The sequence below is a fragment of the Euprymna scolopes genome, chromosome 46, assembly GCF_053919585.1.
Source record: "Euprymna scolopes isolate OS-2025 chromosome 46, ASM5391958v1, whole genome shotgun sequence".
NCBI lineage: Eukaryota > Metazoa > Mollusca > Cephalopoda > Sepiida > Sepiolidae > Euprymna > Euprymna scolopes.
Window position 1 is genome coordinate 138,695,122 of NC_136527.1, and position 20,654 is coordinate 138,715,775.

Here is a 20,654-nt window from a genome sequence, read left to right on the forward strand (position 1 = left end):
TTTTTAACTCTTTTTCAAAGTGTTTTTTAACATGTTTTATTAACTACTCGTTCTTATTATAAGCTCTATCTCCTATTTGCCTTTTATTGAGCTTTTACATCTGGCTGAGATAACTTTATAAATATTAATTCTTTAATATTCATAATATACTTTACTTTTGCCATCTTGGATCATTTTGGTAAACTTAACTGTAATACTTATTTTATATATATATACATATATGTATATATATATATAAATATATATATATATATATATATATATATATATATATATATATATATACATATATATATATATATATATATATATATATATATATATATATACATTTTGCTAAATCCTACCCTCTGATGAGAAGGAAAGTATTTCTTCGAAACTCTGCGGATTAAGAACTATCCATTTATTTAGTGTTTCCTTTTTAAAATTAAATATGTTTTTAACTCTTTTCCAAAGTGTTTTTTAACATGTTTTTATTAACTACTCGTTCTTATTATAAGCTTTATCTCCTATTTGGTTTTATCGAGCTTTTACATCTGGTTGAGATTTATTTATAAATATTAATTCTTTAATATTCATAATATACTTTAGTTTTGCCATCTTGGATCATTTTGGTAAACTTAACTGTAATTCTTATTTCATATATATATATATATATATATATATATATATATATATATATATATATATATATACATTTTGCTAAATCCTACCCTCTGATGAGAAGGAAAGTATTTCTTCGAAACTCTGCGGATTAAGAACTATCTATTTATTTAGTGTTTCCTTTTTAAAATTAAATGTTTTTAACTCTTTTTCAAAGTGTTTTTTAACATGTTTTATTAATTACTTGTTCTTATTATAAGCTCTATCTCCTATTTGTCCTTTTATTGAGCTTTTACATCTGGTTGAGATTACTTTATAAATATTAATTCTTTAATATTTATAATATACTTTAGTTTTGCCATCTTGGATCATTTTGGTAAACTTAACTGTAATTCTTATTTCATATATATATATATATATATATATATATATATATATATATATATATATATATATATATATATATACATTTTGCTAAATCCTACCCTCTGATGAGAAGGAAAGTATTTCTTCGAAACTCTGCGGATTAAGAACTATCCAATTATTTAGTGTTTCCTTTTTAAAATTAAATATGTTTTTAACTATTTTTCAAAGTGTTTTTTAACATGTTTTTATTAACTACTCGTTCTTATTATAAGCTCTATCTCCTATTTGGTTTTATCGAGCTTTTACATCTGGTTGAGATTACTTTATAAATATTAATTCTTTAATATTTATAATTTATTTTACTGTTGCCATCTTGGATCATTTTGGTAAACTTAACTGTAATACTTATTTTATATATATATATACATATATATATATATATATTTTTATTTTATATATATATATATATATATATATATATATATATATATATATATTTTGCTAAATCCTACCCTCTGATGAGAAGGAAAGTATTTCTTCGAAACTCTGCGGATTAAGAACTATCTATTTATTTAGTGTTTCCTTTTTAAAATTAAATGTTTTTAACTCTTTTTCAAAGTGTTTTTTAACATGTTTTATTAACTACTCGTTCTTATTATAAGCTTTATCTCCTATTTGCCTTTTATTGAGCTTTTACATCTGGTTGAGATTACTTTATAAATATTAATTCTTTAATATTTATAATTTATTTTACTGTTGCCATCTTGGATCATTTTGTAAACTTAATTTTTATTTTATATATATATAAATATATATATATATATATATATATATATATTAGTGATGGACCGATTCCAATATTTTTCTACAGGGAGGGGTTGCTTTTTTCACCGATATTTTCAAAAGTCATCCCCTCTTTTCGATTGACTAGCCTTAATTTAAACATACGTCACTTCTGATTTGTTGATGGGTGCAACAGCAAAGACATCACTTTTTTTCACATTCTTTTCCTCCTTTGCAGTACGGGTTCAAGCCTGCCTGCCTCCCTGCCTGCTACCACTTTTTTCCTTTTTTGCTCAACACACATTTTTGCATTAAAAAAAAAAGGTACATGCTATACAGTTTGTCTGACGCTAGTTCTGCCAAATGGCTTTATAAACATGGGGATGCGGAAGGTGAGTTTAACCCCTTTTTCATTTCCGAAATAGAACAAGGTCATGCATTTTATTACAGCAAAAATATATTTATGCAAATTTTCAGCAAAATCAGATGACTAGTAGTGGTCAGGGGCAGTACTTATTGAACAACCCTCATATAAACTTGCTTTATATAGATAGAAAAGCCGTTGTTAGTTTAGAGCTGTAATTTGCTATATGTTATATAGCAAATTAAATCCTTGCAAATGCAAAGTTTCAGCGAGATCAGATAATTGATGGTTGTCAGAGGCATTATTTTTTGAACGGCCCTTGTATAAACTTCATGTAGATAGAGAAAGAATTAGTAATTTACTATATTAACCCATAGAGATATAAATCATTGCACATGCAAAATTTCAACAAAAATCAGATGACTAGTAGTGTTGGGGGGGCATTACTTATTGAACAGCCTTCATATTAACTTAATTTATATAGATAGAGAAATCCTAATTAGTTTAGAACTGTAATTTGCTATATAACTCCTCTGATATATAAAAGGCAAAATGTGTGTGTGTGTGTGTTTGTATGTCTACCAAAAATTTCCAACAGACGCGTCGGAATGTGACAAAATCTGTATCGTCTTGAGGACGACAAATATAAAAAAATCGGCCAGAAACATTAATTCCTTCACCCTCCTTCACAAACTCTGTTCCCTCTGCTTGCTTCCCTCCGGACTACAACTTGGATGTCTTCAAGTCCAATGTTAACAAATTCCTAATGAACCGCCCCCTTAATTAAACACTTCATCAAATCTCCACACTAACTGTAATGTACTTGCAATAACCCTTATCCCTGAGTGGCTTCCGGGCCTTGATAAGTGGTGATCACTGTGTAAAAAAAACCCAAAAAAAACCCTCAAATGGACAGTTTTCTACAAGGAGTTGGTCACTTTTTTCGCTGACATTTTCGCAAGTCATTGTCTCCTTTCGATTGACTACCCTTAATTCAAACGCTTGTGACTTTCCCAGTTGTGTGATGGACGCATCAGCTGAGACGTTACATTTTACTTTTACACCTTCTTTTCCTCCTCCGCATATGGGTTCTTGTTTTTTTTAAACACCTCTCCACCCGGGCTGCCTACGGTTGTTTTGATCCCCCCCCCATTACTACACCACCTCAACCCACCCGGGTAATGCCGGGTACTCCCACTAGTAGCGATATAAATCTTTATTTAATTAATTAATTTAGAGATAGAGATTGTTTTTAAAATTACATTTAATCCCTGTTTTTGTTTCTTTTCTTTTCATTTCAGTGTCGTGAAAAATCTAAACTGGAGTTGAATTAAAGAGAAACGACAAGAAAAGAATGGAGCAACAATGAATTCATGTTTCTTGAAATAATTGGATGCAAATGTAAAAATACATAGTAAAAAATTATTAATGTATAACGTCCTTTTGAATTAAATAAAATATTACTGAATATAACTGTATATAAAAAAGACGGACTCTCCCGCATTAGAAGTGATATGAACACATCCATGGCCACATATAAGCATACATAGACAGACAATTACGGCGGCGTACATATATATACACGTATGTAAAAATAAGACCCATATCAATAAGAATAATCAAGAAAAAAAAATCTCCTCTTCGCAACGTAACATACCTAAGCGGTTACTGTAGTAATATATTCGGGACTTTTATGGGTCGGACAAAAGAACTCAAGCACATGCATCAGAAGACTAGGAAATTAATGACCATACATAATGCACTATGCCCAAAGGATGCTACAGACCTACTCTCATATAATGGAGAGTAGGGGTAAAGAGACAGATAAAAATAGAGAAAAATTCCGAAAATAGTAAATGTAGACATTATGGACACAGAGATGAAACAGTAAATCACATAGTAAATAAATACCACGAACTAACCCCAAAAAGAAGAGAAAAATAGCCAAAGAATCCACACACATGATTTGTTTATAGTGGTGAAGGCTTTGTGTAGAACCAACCACACTTGTGAAAAGGCCTCATCTGAGTTGACATACCCAAAAAGACCAGGTAACTAAGTTAGGTCTTATATATAAATACATTCCTAATTTTAAAATAAAATATTGAAAACCTGTGGAAAAAAAAAGCAATTCAAAAACGTAGTTTGAAAAAACCAGGTAGCTAAGGTCTTATAAATAAATCCTAATTTAAAATTTTTTAAGAAAACCTGCAGAAAAAAAAAAAAACAATTCAGAAAAAATAATAAAAATATGGAAAACCCCACAGAAAAAAACAGAAAGTGACTTTGAAAAAAAAAAAAAAAAAAAAAAAATGAAACAGGTAACTAGGTCTTATAAATATGTACACTACCTTTTGGGCATATTGAAAACCTGCAGAAGAAACGATTCGGAAACTGGCTTAAAAAAAAAAAACAGGTAACTAAGTTAGGTCTTATAAATATGTACACTATGTTTTTGGTATTTCAATACCTAATTCAACTGCAATATAAAAAAAATTAAACTATGGAGGACTCCGCAGAAAAAAATGAGTCAGAAACTGACGCAGAAAACTCAAGTCAAATTTCACCACTAAAAAAGAAACAAACTCGGAAACCTTCAGTGGAGCGACCATATTCATGCCAGCTATGCAATTCCCGCTTTGCGAAAAGGTCTCATCTGAGTCGACATATCCAATGCCACACCGGTGTCAAGCCATACACTTGCGAGGTCTGCAATTTTTCGTTTGCACAAAAATCGGACTTAGTGCTACACGTTCGGACACACACTGGAGAAAAGCCCTTTTCCTGCGACCTCTGCTCCGCGTCATTCTCGCGGAAGGCGAATTTGGTGAGCCACAGCCGTGTTCACTCGGGAGAGCGGCCATACCCGTGCGAATTGTGCGGTTCCCGCTTCTCAAAGAAGTCACATTTGAGCCGGCATGTTCAAACACACACGGGTGCCAGGCCGCATACTTGTGGAGTGTGTCGCTCCTCGTTTACGCAGAAATCGACGTTGGTCTTGCATATGAGAACGCACACGGGCGAAAAGCCCCACGCGTGCGAGTTTTGCGGATCATGTTTCTCGCAGAAATCGACGTTGGTTTTGCATCTGAGAACTCACACTGGAGAGAAACCATTTTGTTGTGAACTTTGTGCATCCCGTTTTACGCAAAAATCACATTTAATGGTGCACATGAAAGTACACAATAAACCATCCAATGTGTAAGCTCCCTCGATTGGAATATACATTTATCTAAAAGTAAACCCTGCCCACTAACTCATTTTTGGGCACTTCTGCAGTATACAGACTGTAGCAATGTTAGGAGGCGATAACTACAATTTTTTCTTGGTCAAATACCACAATGCCTCCATTAAGTCTGGAAAGACAAAGGCTACCCCCTGTAGGGGCAACTGTGCATGTAATTGTGAAGCAAGGGTTGCACAATCTCAACCACACCTCTCTTGAATCAGCGCTGTTTGAGTTTAGTGGCAAGGAGAAGTCCAGGGCAACTGGAAACAATACCAAGATAAGCAGAGAGCAGATACAGCACCAAGAAGTCTCAAACGGTCACCCATTTAAGACTGACCAGGTTCAACGCTGCTTAACTTTGGTGATCCAACAAGAACTGTTGTGTCAACGTGATTATGACGTATTACAAATAAATGACAAACAAGATTTGTTTCCGAACAGAAAAATATTTGAAAACCAAAACAGTGTATAAAAATTTATCCAAATATAATTTTAATAAAATAATTCTTGAATTAAAGCAACATGAAACTACACAATAACATTCCAATGTCTAAGATCTCTTGACTTGAGTATACTTTCTCCTACAAGTAAACCCTGCCCACTCACTTATTCTTGGGCACTTCTACAGTATACAGTGAACGACAATGTTAGGAGGTGATAACTAATTTCTTCTTGGTCAAACAGCAAAATGCCTCCATTTAGTCTGGAAAGACAAAGGTTACCCCCTGTAGGAGTAGCTGCACATGTAATTGTCAAGCAAGGGTTGCGCAGTCCCCAACCACATCCTCCTAAAATTAAACCCTGGTCACTCACTCATTATTGGGCACTTTTGCGAGAAATGGTGCACCTTCTCATAGTGATGTTGTCCACACAAACTACTCCACCAGACTAGATAAATTCTTGTCCTGGAATCCAGCAAGACCAAGAGACCAAAACCAAAGATATATATGAAAATGGTTAATTTGGCAGAGGAAAATTATGTGCTCAGTTTCTTTAGTGATGTTACTTCAACTAATAGCACCAAGCTGGATACTCCACCAGACTAGATAAATTCTTGTCCTGGAATCCAGCAAGACCAAGAGACCAAAACCAAAGATATATATGAAAATGGTTAATTTGGCAGAGGAAAATTATGTGCTCAATTTCTTTAGTGATGTTACTTCAACTAATAGCACCAAGCTGGATACTCCACCAGACTAGATAAATTCTTGTCCTGGAATCCAGCAAGACCAAGAGACCAAAGCCAAAGATATATATGAAAATGGTTAATTTGGCAGAGGAAAATTATGTGCTCAATTTCTTTAGTGATGTTACTTCAACTAATAGCACTAAGCTGGATACTCCACCAGACTAGATAAATTCTTGTCCTGGAATCCAGCAAGACCAAGAGACCAAAACCAAAGATATATATGAAAATGGTTAATTTGGCAGAGGAAAATTATGTGCTCAATTTCTTTAGTGATGTTACTTCAACTAATAGCACCAAGCTGGATACTCCACCAGACTAGATAAATTCTTGTCCTGGAATCCAGCAAGACCAAGAGACCAAAACCAAAGATATATATGAAAATGGTTAATTTGGCAGAGGAAAATTATGTGCTCAATTTCTTTAGTGATGTTACTTCAACTAATAGCACCAAGCTGGATACTCCACCAGACTAGATAAATTCTTGTCCTGGAATCCAGCAAGACCAAGAGACCAAAGCCAAAGATATATATGAAAATGGTTAATTTGGCAGAGGAAAATTATGTGCTCAATTTCTTTAGTGATGTTACTTCAACTAATAGCACCAAGCTGGATACTCCACCAGACTAGATAAATTCTTGTCCTGGAATCCAGCAAGACCAAGAGACCAAAACCAAAGATATATATGAAAATGGTTAATTTGGCAGAAGAAAATTATGTGTTCCATTTCTTTAGTGATGTTACTTCAACTAATAGCACCAAGCTGGATACTTCACCAGACTAGATAAATTCTTGTCCTGGAATCCAGCAAGACCAAGAGACCAAAACCAAAGATATATATGAAAATGGTTAATTTGGCAGAGGAAAATTATGTGCTCAATTTCTTTAGTGATGTTACTTCAACTAATAGCACCAAGCTGGATACTCCACCAGACTAGATAAATTCTTGTCCTGGAATCCAGCAAGACCAAGAGACCAAAACCAAAGATATATATGAAAATGGTTAATTTGGCAGAGGAAAATTATGTGCTCAATTTCTTTAGTGATGTTACTTCAACTAATAGCACCAAGCTGGATACTCCACCAGACTAGATAAATTCTTGTCCTGGAATCCAGCAAGACCAAGAGACCAAAACCAAAGATATATATGAAAATGGTTAATTTGGCAGAGGAAAATTATGTGCTCAATTTCTTTAGTGATGTTACTTCAACTAATAGCACCAAGCTGGATACTCCACCAGACTAGATAAATTCTTGTCCTGGAATCCAGCAAGACCAAGAGACCAAAACCAAAGATATATATGAAAATGGTTAATTTGGCAGAGGAAAATTATGTGCTCAATTTCTTTAGTGATGTTACTTCAACTAATAGCACCAAGCTGGATACTCCACCAGACTAGATAAATTCTTGTCCTGGAATCCAGCAAGACCAAGAGACCAAAGCCAAAGATATATATGAAAATGGTTAATTTGGCAGAGGAAAATTATGTGCTCAATTTCTTTAGTGATGTTACTTCAACTAATAGCACCAAGCTGGATACTCCACCAGACTAGATAAATTCTTGTCCTGGAATCCAGCAAGACCAAGAGACCAAAACCAAAGATATATATGAAAATGGTTAATTTGGCAGAAGAAAATTATGTGTTCCATTTCTTTAGTGATGTTACTTCAACTAATAGCACCAAGCTGGATACTTCACCAGACTAGATAAATTCTTGTCCTGGAATCCAGCAAGACCAAGAGACCAAAACCAAAGATATATATGAAAATGGTTAATTTGGCAGAGGAAAATTATGTGCTCCATTTCTTTAGTGATGTTACTTCAATCTAATACCACCAAGCTGGATACTCCACCAGACTAGATAAATTCTTGTCCTGGAATCCAGCAAGACCAAGAGACCAAAGCCAAAGATATATATGAAAATGGTTAATTTGGCAGAGGAAAATTATGTGCTCAATTTCTTTAGTGATGTTACTTCAACTAATAGCACCAAGCTGGATACTCCACCAGACTAGATAAATTCTTGTCCTGGAATCCAGCAAGACCAAGAGACCAAAACCAAAGATATATATGAAAATGGTTAATTTGGCAGAGGAAAATTATGTGTTCCATTTCTTTAGTGATGTTACTTCAACTAATAGCACCAAGCTGGATACTTCACCAGACTAGATAAATTCTTGTCCTGGAATCCAGCAAGACCAAGAGACCAAAACCAAAGATATATATGAAAATGGTTAATTTGGCAGAGGAAAATTATGTGCTCAATTTCTTTTGTGATGTTACTTCAATCTAATACCACTAAGCTGGATACTCCACCAGACTAGATAAATTATTGTCCTGGAATCCAGCAAGACCAAGAGACCAAAACCAAAGATATATATGAAAATGGTTAATTTGGCAGAGGAAAATTATGTGCTCCATTTCTTTAGTGATGTTACTTCAACTAATAGCACCAAGCTGGATACTCCACCAGACTAGATAAATTCTTGTCCTGGAATCCAGCAAGACCAAGAGACCAAAACCAAAGATATATATGAAAATGGTTAATTTGGCAGAGGAAAATTATGTGCTCCATTTCTTTAGTGATGTTACTTCAACTAATAGCACCAAGCTGGATACTTCACCAGACTAGATAAATTCTTGTCCTGGAATCCAGCAAGACCAAGAGACCAAAACCAAAGATATATATGAAAATGGTTAATTTGGCAGAAGAAAATTATGTGTTCCATTTCTTTAGTGATGTTACTTCAACTAATAGCACCAAGCTGGATACTCCACCAGACCAGATAAATTCTTGTCCTGGAATCCAGCAAGACCAAGAGACCAAAACCAAAGATATATATGAAAATGGTTAATTTGGCAGAGGAAAATTATGTGCTCCATTTCTTTAGTGATGTTACTTCAACTAATAGCACCAAGCTGGATACTCCACCAGACTAGATAAATTCTTGTCCTGAAATCTAGCAAGACCAAGAGACCAAAGCCAAAGATATATATGAAAATGGTTAATTTGGCTGAGGAAAATTATGTGCTCCATTTCTTTAGTGATGTTACTTCAATCTAATACCACCAAGCTGGATACTCCACCAGACTAGATAAATTCTTGTCCTGGAATCCAGCAAGACCAAGAGACCAAAACCAAAGATATATATGAAAATGGTTAATTTGGCAGAAGAAAATTATGTGTTCCATTTCTTTAGTGATGTTACTTCAACTAATAGCACCAAGCTGGATACTCCACCAGACCAGATAAATTCTTGTCCTGGAATCCAGCAAGACCAAGAGACCAAAACCAAAGATATATATGAAAATGGTTAATTTGGCAGAGGAAAATTATGTGCTCCATTTCTTTAGTGATGTTACTTCAACTAATAGCACCAAGCTGGATACTCCACCAGACTAGATAAATTCTTGTCCTGAAATCTAGCAAGACCAAGAGACCAAAGCCAAAGATATATATGAAAATGGTTAATTTGGCTGAGGAAAATTATGTGCTCCATTTCTTTAGTGATGTTACTTCAATCTAATACCACCAAGCTGGATACTCCACCAGACTAGATAAATTCTTGTCCTGGAATCCAGCAAGACCAAGAGACCAAAACCAAAGATATATATGAAAATGGTTAATTTGGCAGAGGAAAATTATGTGCTCAATTTCTTTTGTGATGTTACTTCAATCTAATACCACTAAGCTGGATACTTCACCAGACTAGATAAATTCTTGTCCTGGAATCCAGCAAGACCAAGAGACCAAAACCAAAGATATATATGAAAATGGTTAATTTGGCAGAAGAAAATTATGTGTTCCATTTCTTTAGTGATGTTACTTCAACTAATAGCACCAAGCTGGATACTTCACCAGACTAGATAAATTCTTTTCCTGGAATCCAGCAAGACCAAGAGACCAAAACCAAAGATATATATGAAAATGGTTAATTTGGCAGAAGAAAATTATGTGTTCCATTTCTTTAGTGATGTTACTTCAACTAATAGCACCAAGCTGGATACTTCACCAGACTAGATAAATTCTTGTCCTGGAATGCAGCAAGACCAAGAGACCAAAGCCAAAGATATATATGAAAATGGTTAATTTGGCAGAGGAAAATTATGTGCTCAATTTCTTTAGTGATGTTACTTCAACTAATAGCACCAAGCTGGATACTCCACCAGACTAGATAAATTCTTGTCCTGGAATCCAGCAAGACCAAGAGACCAAAACCAAAGATATATATGAAAATGGTTAATTTGGCAGAAGAAAATTATGTGTTCCATTTCTTTAGTGATGTTACTTCAACTAATAGCACCAAGCTGGATACTTCACCAGACTAGATAAATTCTTGTCCTGGAATCCAGCAAGACCAAGAGACCAAAACCAAAGATATATATGAAAATGGTTAATTTGGCAGAGGAAAATTATGTGCTCCATTTCTTTAGTGATGTTACTTCAATCTAATACCACCAAGCTGGATACTCCACCAGACTAGATAAATTCTTGTCCTGGAATCCAGCAAGACCAAGAGACCAAAACCAAAGATATATATGAAAATGGTTAATTTGACAGAGGAAAATTATGTGCTCAATTTCTTTAGTGATGTTACTTCAACTAATAGCACCAAGCTGGATACTCCACCAGACTAGATAAATTCTTGTCCTGGAATCCAGCAAGACCAAGAGACCAAAACCAAAGATATATATGAAAATGGTTAATTTGGCAGAGGAAAATTATGTGCTCAATTTCTTTAGTGATGTTACTTCAACTAATAGCACCAAGCTGGATACTCAACCAGACTAGATAAATTCTTGTCCTGGAATCCAGCAAGACCAAGAGACCAAAACCAAAGATATATATGAAAATGGTTAATTTGGCAGAGGAAAATTATGTGCTCAATTTCTTTAGTGATGTTACTTCAACTAATAGCACCAAGCTGGATACTCCACCAGACTAGATAAATTCTTGTCCTGGAATCCAGCAAGACCAAGAGACCAAAACCAAAGATATATATGAAAATGGTTAATTTGGCAGAGGAAAATTATTTGCTCAATTTCTTTAGTGATGTTACTTCAACTAATAGCACCAAGCTGGATACTTCACCAGACTAGATAAATTCTTGTCCTGGAATCCAGCAAGACCAAGAGACCAAAACCAAAGATATATATGAAAATGGTTAATTTGGCAGAGGAAAATTATGTGCTCAATTTCTTTAGTGATGTTACTTCAACTAATAGCACCAAGCTGGATACTTCACCAGACTAGATAAATTCTTGTCCTGGAATCCAGCAAGACCAAGAGACCAAAACCAAAGATATATATGAAAATGGTTAATTTGGCAGAGGAAAATTATGTGCTCAATTTCTTTAGTGATGTTACTTCAACTAATAGCACCAAGCTGGATACTTCACCAGACTAGATAAATTCTTGTCCTGGAATCCAGCAAGACCAAGAGACCAAAACCAAAGATATATATGAAAATGGTTAATTTGGCAAAGGAAAATTATTTGCTCAATTTCTTTAGTGATGTTACTTCAACTAATAGCACCAAGCTGGATACTTCACCAGACTAGATAAATTCTTGTCCTGGAATCCAGCAAGACCAAGAGACCAAAACCAAAGATATATATGAAAATGGTTAATTTGGCAGAGGAAAATTATGTGTTCAATTTCTTTAGTGATGTTACTTCAACTAATAGCACCAAGCTGGATACTTCACCAGACTAGATAAATTCTTGTCCTGGAATCCAGCAAGACCAAGAGACCAAAACCAAAGATATATATGAAAATGGTTAATTTGGCAGAGGAAAATTATGTGCTCAATTTCTTTAGTGATGTTACTTCAACTAATAGCACCAAGCTGGATACTCCACCAGACTAGATAAATTCTTGTCCTGGAATCCAGCAAGACCAAGAGACCAAAACCAAAGATATATATGAAAATGGTTAATTTGGCAGAGGAAAATTATGTGCTCAATTTCTTTAGTGATGTTACTTCAACTAATAGCACCAAGCTGGATACTCAACCAGACTAGATAAATTCTTGTCCTGGAATCCAGCAAGACCAAGAGACCAAAACCAAAGATATATATGAAAATGGTTAATTTGGCAGAGGAAAATTATGTGCTCAATTTCTTTAGTGATGTTACTTCAACTAATAGCACCAAGCTGGATACTCCACCAGACTAGATAAATTCTTGTCCTGGAATCCAGCAAGACCAAGAGACCAAAACCAAAGATATATATGAAAATGGTTAATTTGGCAGAGGAAAATTATGTGCTCAATTTCTTTAGTGATGTTACTTCAACTAATAGCACCAAGCTGGATACTCAACCAGACTAGATAAATTCTTGTCCTGGAATCCAGCAAGACCAAGAGACCAAAACCAAAGATATATATGAAAATGGTTAATTTGGCAGAGGAAAATTATGTGCTCAATTTCTTTAGTGATGTTACTTCAACTAATAGCACCAAGCTGGATACTTCACCAGACTAGATAAATTCTTGTCCTGGAATCCAGCAAGACCAAGAGACCAAAACCAAAGATATATATGAAAATGGTTAATTTGGCAGAGGAAAATTATTTGCTCAATTTCTTTAGTGATGTTACTTCAACTAATAGCACCAAGCTGGATACTTCACCAGACTAGATAAATTCTTGTCCTGGAATCCAGCAAGACCAAGAGACCAAAACCAAAGATATATATGAAAATGGTTAATTTGGCAGAGGAAAATTATGTGCTCAATTTCTTTAGTGATGTTACTTCAACTAATAGCACCAAGCTGGATACTTCACCAGACTAGATAAATTCTTGTCCTGGAATCCAGCAAGACCAAGAGACCAAAACCAAAGATATATATGAAAATGGTTAATTTGGCAGAGGAAAATTATTTGCTCAATTTCTTTAGTGATGTTACTTCAACTAATAGCACCAAGCTGGATACTTCACCAGACTAGATAAATTCTTGTCCTGGAATCCAGCAAGACCAAGAGACCAAAACCAAAGATATATATGAAAATGGTTAATTTGGCAGAGGAAAATTATGTGCTCAATTTCTTTAGTGATGTTACTTCAACTAATAGCACCAAGCTGGATACTTCACCAGACTAGATAAATTCTTGTCCTGGAATCCAGCAAGACCAAGAGACCAAAACCAAAGATATATATGAAAATGGTTAATTTGGCAGAGGAAAATTATGTGTTCAATTTCTTTAGTGATGTTACTTCAACTAATAGCACCAAGCTGGATACTTCACCAGACTAGATAAATTCTTGTCCTGGAATCCAGCAAGACCAAGAGACCAAAACCAAAGATATATATGAAAATGGTTAATTTGGCAGAGGAAAATTATGTGCTCAATTTCTTTAGTGATGTTACTTCAACTAATAGCACCAAGCTGGATACTCCACCAGACTAGATAAATTCTTGTCCTGGAATCCAGCAAGACCAAGAGACCAAAACCAAAGATATATATGAAAATGGTTAATTTGGCAGAGGAAAATTATGTGCTCAATTTCTTTAGTGATGTTACTTCAACTAATAGCACCAAGCTGGATACTCAACCAGACTAGATAAATTCTTGTCCTGGAATCCAGCAAGACCAAGAGACCAAAACCAAAGATATATATGAAAATGGTTAATTTGGCAGAGGAAAATTATGTGCTCAATTTCTTTAGTGATGTTACTTCAACTAATAGCACCAAGCTGGATACTCCACCAGACTAGATAAATTCTTGTCCTGGAATCCAGCAAGACCAAGAGACCAAAACCAAAGATATATATGAAAATGGTTAATTTGGCAGAGGAAAATTATGTGCTCAATTTCTTTAGTGATGTTACTTCAACTAATAGCACCAAGCTGGATACTCAACCAGACTAGATAAATTCTTGTCCTGGAATCCAGCAAGACCAAGAGACCAAAACCAAAGATATATATGAAAATGGTTAATTTGGCAGAGGAAAATTATGTGCTCAATTTCTTTAGTGATGTTACTTCAACTAATAGCACCAAGCTGGATACTTCACCAGACTAGATAAATTCTTGTCCTGGAATCCAGCAAGACCAAGAGACCAAAACCAAAGATATATATGAAAATGGTTAATTTGGCAGAGGAAAATTATTTGCTCAATTTCTTTAGTGATGTTACTTCAACTAATAGCACCAAGCTGGATACTTCACCAGACTAGATAAATTCTTGTCCTGGAATCCAGCAAGACCAAGAGACCAAAACCAAAGATATATATGAAAATGGTTAATTTGGCAGAGGAAAATTATGTGCTCAATTTCTTTAGTGATGTTACTTCAACTAATAGCACCAAGCTGGATACTTCACCAGACTAGATAAATTCTTGTCCTGGAATCCAGCAAGACCAAGAGACCAAAACCAAAGATATATATGAAAATGGTTAATTTGGCAGAGGAAAATTATTTGCTCAATTTCTTTAGTGATGTTACTTCAACTAATAGCACCAAGCTGGATACTTCACCAGACTAGATAAATTCTTGTCCTGGAATCCAGCAAGACCAAGAGACCAAAACCAAAGATATATATGAAAATGGTTAATTTGGCAGAGGAAAATTATGTGCTCAATTTCTTTAGTGATGTTACTTCAACTAATAGCACCAAGCTGGATACTTCACCAGACTAGATAAATTCTTGTCCTGGAATCCAGCAAGACCAAGAGACCAAAACCAAAGATATATATGAAAATGGTTAATTTGGCAGAGGAAAATTATTTGCTCAATTTCTTTAGTGATGTTACTTCAACTAATAGCACCAAGCTGGATACTTCACCAGACTAGATAAATTCTTGTCCTGGAATCCAGCAAGACCAAGAGACCAAAACCAAAGATATATATGAAAATGGTTAATTTGGCAGAGGAAAATTATGTGCTCAATTTCTTTAGTGATGTTACTTCAACTAATAGCACCAAGCTGGATACTTCACCAGACTAGATAAATTCTTGTCCTGGAATCCAGCAAGACCAAGAGACCAAAACCAAAGATATATATGAAAATGGTTAATTTGGCAGAGGAAAATTATGTGCTCAATTTCTTTAGTGATGTTACTTCAACTAATAGCACCAAGCTGGATACTTCACCAGACTAGATAAATTCTTGTCCTGGAATCCAGCAAGACCAAGAGACCAAAACCAAAGATATATATGAAAATGGTTAATTTGGCAGAGGAAAATTATGTGTTCAATTTCTTTAGTGATGTTACTTCAACTAATAGCACCAAGCTTGATACTTCACCAGACTAGATAAATTCTTGTCCTGGAATCCAGCAAGACCAAGAGACCAAAACCAAAGATATATATGAAAATGGTTAATTTGGCAGAGGAAAATTATGTGCTCAATTTCTTTAGTGATGTTACTTCAACTAATAGCACTAAGCTGGATACTCCACCAAACTAGATAAATTCTTGTCCTGGAATCCAGCAAGACCAAGAGACCAAAACCAAAGATATATATGAAAATGGTTAATTTGGCAGAGGAAAATTATGTGCTCAATTTCTTTAGTGATGTTACTTCAACTAATAGCACCAAGCTGGATACTTCACCAGACCAGATAAATTCTTGTCCTGGAATCCAGCAAGACCAAGAGACCAAAACCAAAGATATATATGAAAATGGTTAATTTGGCAGAGGAAAATTATGTGCTCAATTTCTTTAGTGATGTTACTTCAACTAATAGCACCAAGCTGGATACTCCACCAGACTAGATAAATTCTTGTCCTGGAATCCAGCAAGACCAAGAGACCAAAACCAAAGATATATATGAAAATGGTTAATTTGGCAGAGGAAAATTATGTGTTCAATTTCTTTAGTGATGTTACTTCAACTAATAGCACCAAGCTTGATACTTCACCAGACTAGATAAATTCTTGTCCTGGAATCCAGCAAGACCAAGAGACCAAAACCAAAGATATATATGAAAATGGTTAATTTGGCAGAGGAAAATTATGTGCTCAATTTCTTTAGTGATGTTACTTCAACTAATAGCACTAAGCTGGATACTCCACCAAACTAGATAAATTCTTGTCCTGGAATCCAGCAAGACCAAGAGACCAAAACCAAAGATATATATGAAAATGGTTAATTTGGCAGAGGAAAATTATGTGCTCAATTTCTTTAGTGATGTTACTTCAACTAATAGCACCAAGCTGGATACTTCACCAGACCAGATAAATTCTTGTCCTGGAATCCAGCAAGACCAAGAGACCAAAACCAAAGATATATATGAAAATGGTTAATTTGGCAGAGGAAAATTATGTGTTCAATTTCTTTAGTGATGTTACTTCAACTAATAGCACCAAGCTTGATACTTCACCAGACTAGATAAATTCTTGTCCTGGAATCCAGCAAGACCAAGAGACCAAAACCAAAGATATATATGAAAATGGTTAATTTGGCAGAGGAAAATTATGTGCTCAATTTCTTTAGTGATGTTACTTCAACTAATAGCACAAAGCTGAATACTTCACCAGACTAGATAAATTCTTGTCCTGGAATCCAGCAAGACCAAGAGACCAAAACCAAAGATATATATGAAAATGGTTAATTTGGCAGAGTAAAATTATGTGCTCCATTTCTTTAGTGATGTTACTTCAATCTAATAGCACTAAGCTGGATACTTCACCAGACTAGATAAATTCTTGTCCTGGAATCCAGCAAGACCACGAGACCAAAACCAAAGATATATATGAAAATGGTTAATTTGGCAGAAGAAAATTATGTGTTCCATTTCTTTAGTGATGTTACTTCAACTAATAGCACTAAGCTGGATACTTCACCAGACTAGATAAATTCTTGTCCTGGAATCCAGCAAGACCAAGAGACCAAAGCCAAAGATATATATGAAAATGGTTTATTTGGCAGAGGAAAATTATGTGCTCCATTTCTTTAGTGATGTTACTTCAATCTAATACCACCAAGCTGGATACTCCACCAGACTAGATAAATTCTTGTCCTGGAATCCAGCAAGACCAAGAGACCAAACCCAAAGATATATATGAAAATGGTTAATTTGGCAGAGTAAAATTATGTGCTCAATTTCTTTAGTGATGTTACTTCAACTAATAGCACCAAGCTGGATACTCCACCAGACTAGATCAATTCTTGTCCTGGAATCCAGCAAGACCAAGAGACCAAAACCAAAGATATATATGAAAATGGTTAATTTGGCAGAAGAAAATTATGTGTTCCATTTGTTTAGTGATGTTACTTCAACTAATAGCACTAAGCTGGATACTTCACCAGACTAGATAAATTCTTGTCCTGGAATCCAGCAAGACCAAGAGACCAAAACCAAAGATATATATGAAAATGGTTAATTTGGCAGAGGAAAATTATGTGCTCAATTTCTTTAGTGATGTTACTTCAACTAATAGCACCAAGCTGGATACTCCACCAGACTAGATAAATTCTTGTCCTGAAATCTAGCAAGACCAAGAGACCAAAACCAAAGATATATATGAAAATGGTTAATTTGGCAGAGGAAAATTATGTGCTCAATTTCTTTAGTGATGTTACTTCAACTAATAGCACCAAGCTGGATACTCCACCAGACTAGATAAATTCTTGTCCTGAAATCTAGCAAGACCAAGAGACCAAAGCCAAAGATATATATGAAAATGGTTAATTTGGCAGAGGAAAATTATGTGCTCAATTTCTTTAGTGATGTTACTTCAACTAATAGCACCAAGCTGGATACTCCACCAGACCAGATACATTCTTGTCCTGGAATCCAGCAAGACCAAGAGACCAAAACCAAAGATATATATGAAAATGGTTAATTTGACAGAAGAAAATTATGTGCTCCATTTCTTTAGTGATGTTACTTCAATCTAATACCACGAAGCTGGATACTCCACCAGACCAGATAAATTCTTGTCCTGGAATCCAGCAAGACCAAGAGACCAAAACCAAAGATATATATGAAAATGGTTAATTTGGCAGAAGAAAATTATGTGTTCCATTTCTTTAGTGATGTTACTTCAACTAATAGCACCAAGCTGGATACTCCACCAGACCAGATAAATTCTTGTCCTGGAATCCAGCAAGACCAAGAGACCAAAACCAAAGATATATATGAAAATGGTTAATTTGGCAGAGGAAAATTATGTGCTCAATTTCTTTAGTGATGTTACTTCAACTAATAGCACCAAGCTGGATACTCCACCAGACTAGATAAATTCTTGTCCTGGAATCCAGCAAGACCAAGAAACCAAAACGAAAGATATACTACAATAAATAGCTTTTCAAGGGGCGGTCAGAAACTTAAAAAGATCTCTCGGATGGAAGAACATATTAGACAGCACAATGGAGACAACGAGGCATATGAGGATTCACAGTGGAGTGCACCTTCTCCGAGTGATGTTACCTCAACTAACAGCACGAAGCTGGATACTCCACCAGACTAGATAAATTCTTGTCCGGGAATCCAGTAAGACAAAGAGACCAAAATGAAAGATATACTACAACATATGAAAATTATTAATTGGGCAGAGGAAAATTATGTTCTCAATTTCTTTACTAACTCAGTGTTTGAGAGATAAAGAACTTTAATGGAACATTCGAAGATCTATGTATCTCAAATAGAGTTCAAGTGTTAGCCCCATGTAGGGGGCACCTTGATTTCTGAGAACTTCAACTGAAGTAAAAATAAAAAAAAAGAAACCTTTATTCCTGCAATCTCTACTTCAGCTCGTTCGCATGGAAAGTTAATTTGGTGAGCCACAGCTGTGTCCACTTACGGGAACCGCTATTCCTATGCTTGTGCAGTTCCTGCTTCTCAACAAAGTTGCATTTGAGCCGACATATTCAAATACATACGAGTGCCCGGCCACATACTTGTAGAGGCACACAATAGATAACCCAGTGTCTAAGCTCCCTCGATTTGAATATACATTTATCTAAAAGTAAAACCTGCCCACTAACTCATTATTGGGTACTTCTGCAGTATACAGACTGTAGCAATGTTAGGAGGCGATAACTCCAATTGTTTCTTGGTCAAATACCACAATGCCTCCGTTTAGTCTGGAAAGACAAAGGATACCCCCTGTAGGGGCAGCTGTGCGTGTAATTGTGAAGCAAGGGTTGCGCAATCCCAACCACACCTCTCTTGAATTGGCACTGTTTGAGTTTAGTGGCAAGGAGAAGTTCAGGGCGACTGGAAACAATACCAAGATAAGCAGACAGCACATACAACACCAAGAAGTCGCAAACGGTCACCAATTTAAGACTGACCAGGTTCAACGCTGCTTAACTTTGGTGATCCAACAAGAACTGTTGTGTCAACGTGATTATGACGTATTACAAATAAATAGCAAACAAGATTTGTTTCCGAACAGAAAAATATTTGAAAACCAAAACAGTGTATGAAAATTTATCCAAATATAATTGTAAAAACAGTTATTGAAAAGTTTGCATAAGAAAATATAATTTTAATAAAACAATTTTTGAATTAAAGCAACACTGGATTTTTTTTTTTAATAGGCATAATCACTTATCAAGGCCAAGAGGCCACTCGAGGATAAGGGTTAAAGAGTGTCAATTGGACAATATAGTAATCATTATTAATGGAAATTCGGTAAACTTGTTAGCTTATATGGAACGGCTAATCAAAAACTTGTTTACGTTAGACTTGAAGACAATCAGATTGTAGTCAGCTGGAAAGCAGGAAAACGAAAAACAGTTCCACAGTCATGCAGTTCTAAGAAAGAAGCTTTGTTCATGGAATCTACGTTTAGGTTTAGGCACAGATAAAGAGTGGGAGGGGGGGAATTATTGACAATGTTTTCAGCTAGACGAGTATTTCGAGTATTTCTTGTGAAAGTTTGGCGAGGGGAGGGGCCATAGATTGAAGCTCAGTCGAGCGATTGACATGAAAATAACGATAAAGGAGAGACAAACTCGCAACATCTCTTTGCGATAGAGGTGGCAGGGAAGAGAAAAGGACATCTATGAGGCTACAAAATCTATTTTGAACTCTATAAAGTTCTTTCTAGCAGCTCCTGCCCAGATGTGGCAATAGTATTCCATCCTTGGACGTACCTGGCTCTTATATAGATAGAGAATTTCATCAGCAGTGAGATATCTACTGGATCGATAGAAGAAGCCCG

At 35.2% G+C, this 20,654-nt stretch overlaps 1 long non-coding RNA gene across 1 annotated transcript in view; it reads left to right on the forward strand.

The window, feature by feature from the left end:
- The window catches only part of LOC145271432 (uncharacterized), a 34,315-nt gene extending 29,881 nt beyond the window's left edge, over nucleotides 1-4,434 (forward strand). The window contains exon 2 of the long non-coding RNA XR_013865870.1: nucleotides 3,418-4,434. This is a non-coding gene — a long non-coding RNA (uncharacterized LOC145271432). The remainder of the gene's footprint in view (nucleotides 1-3,417) is intronic.
- The last annotated feature ends 16,220 nt before the right edge of the window (nucleotides 4,435-20,654 follow it).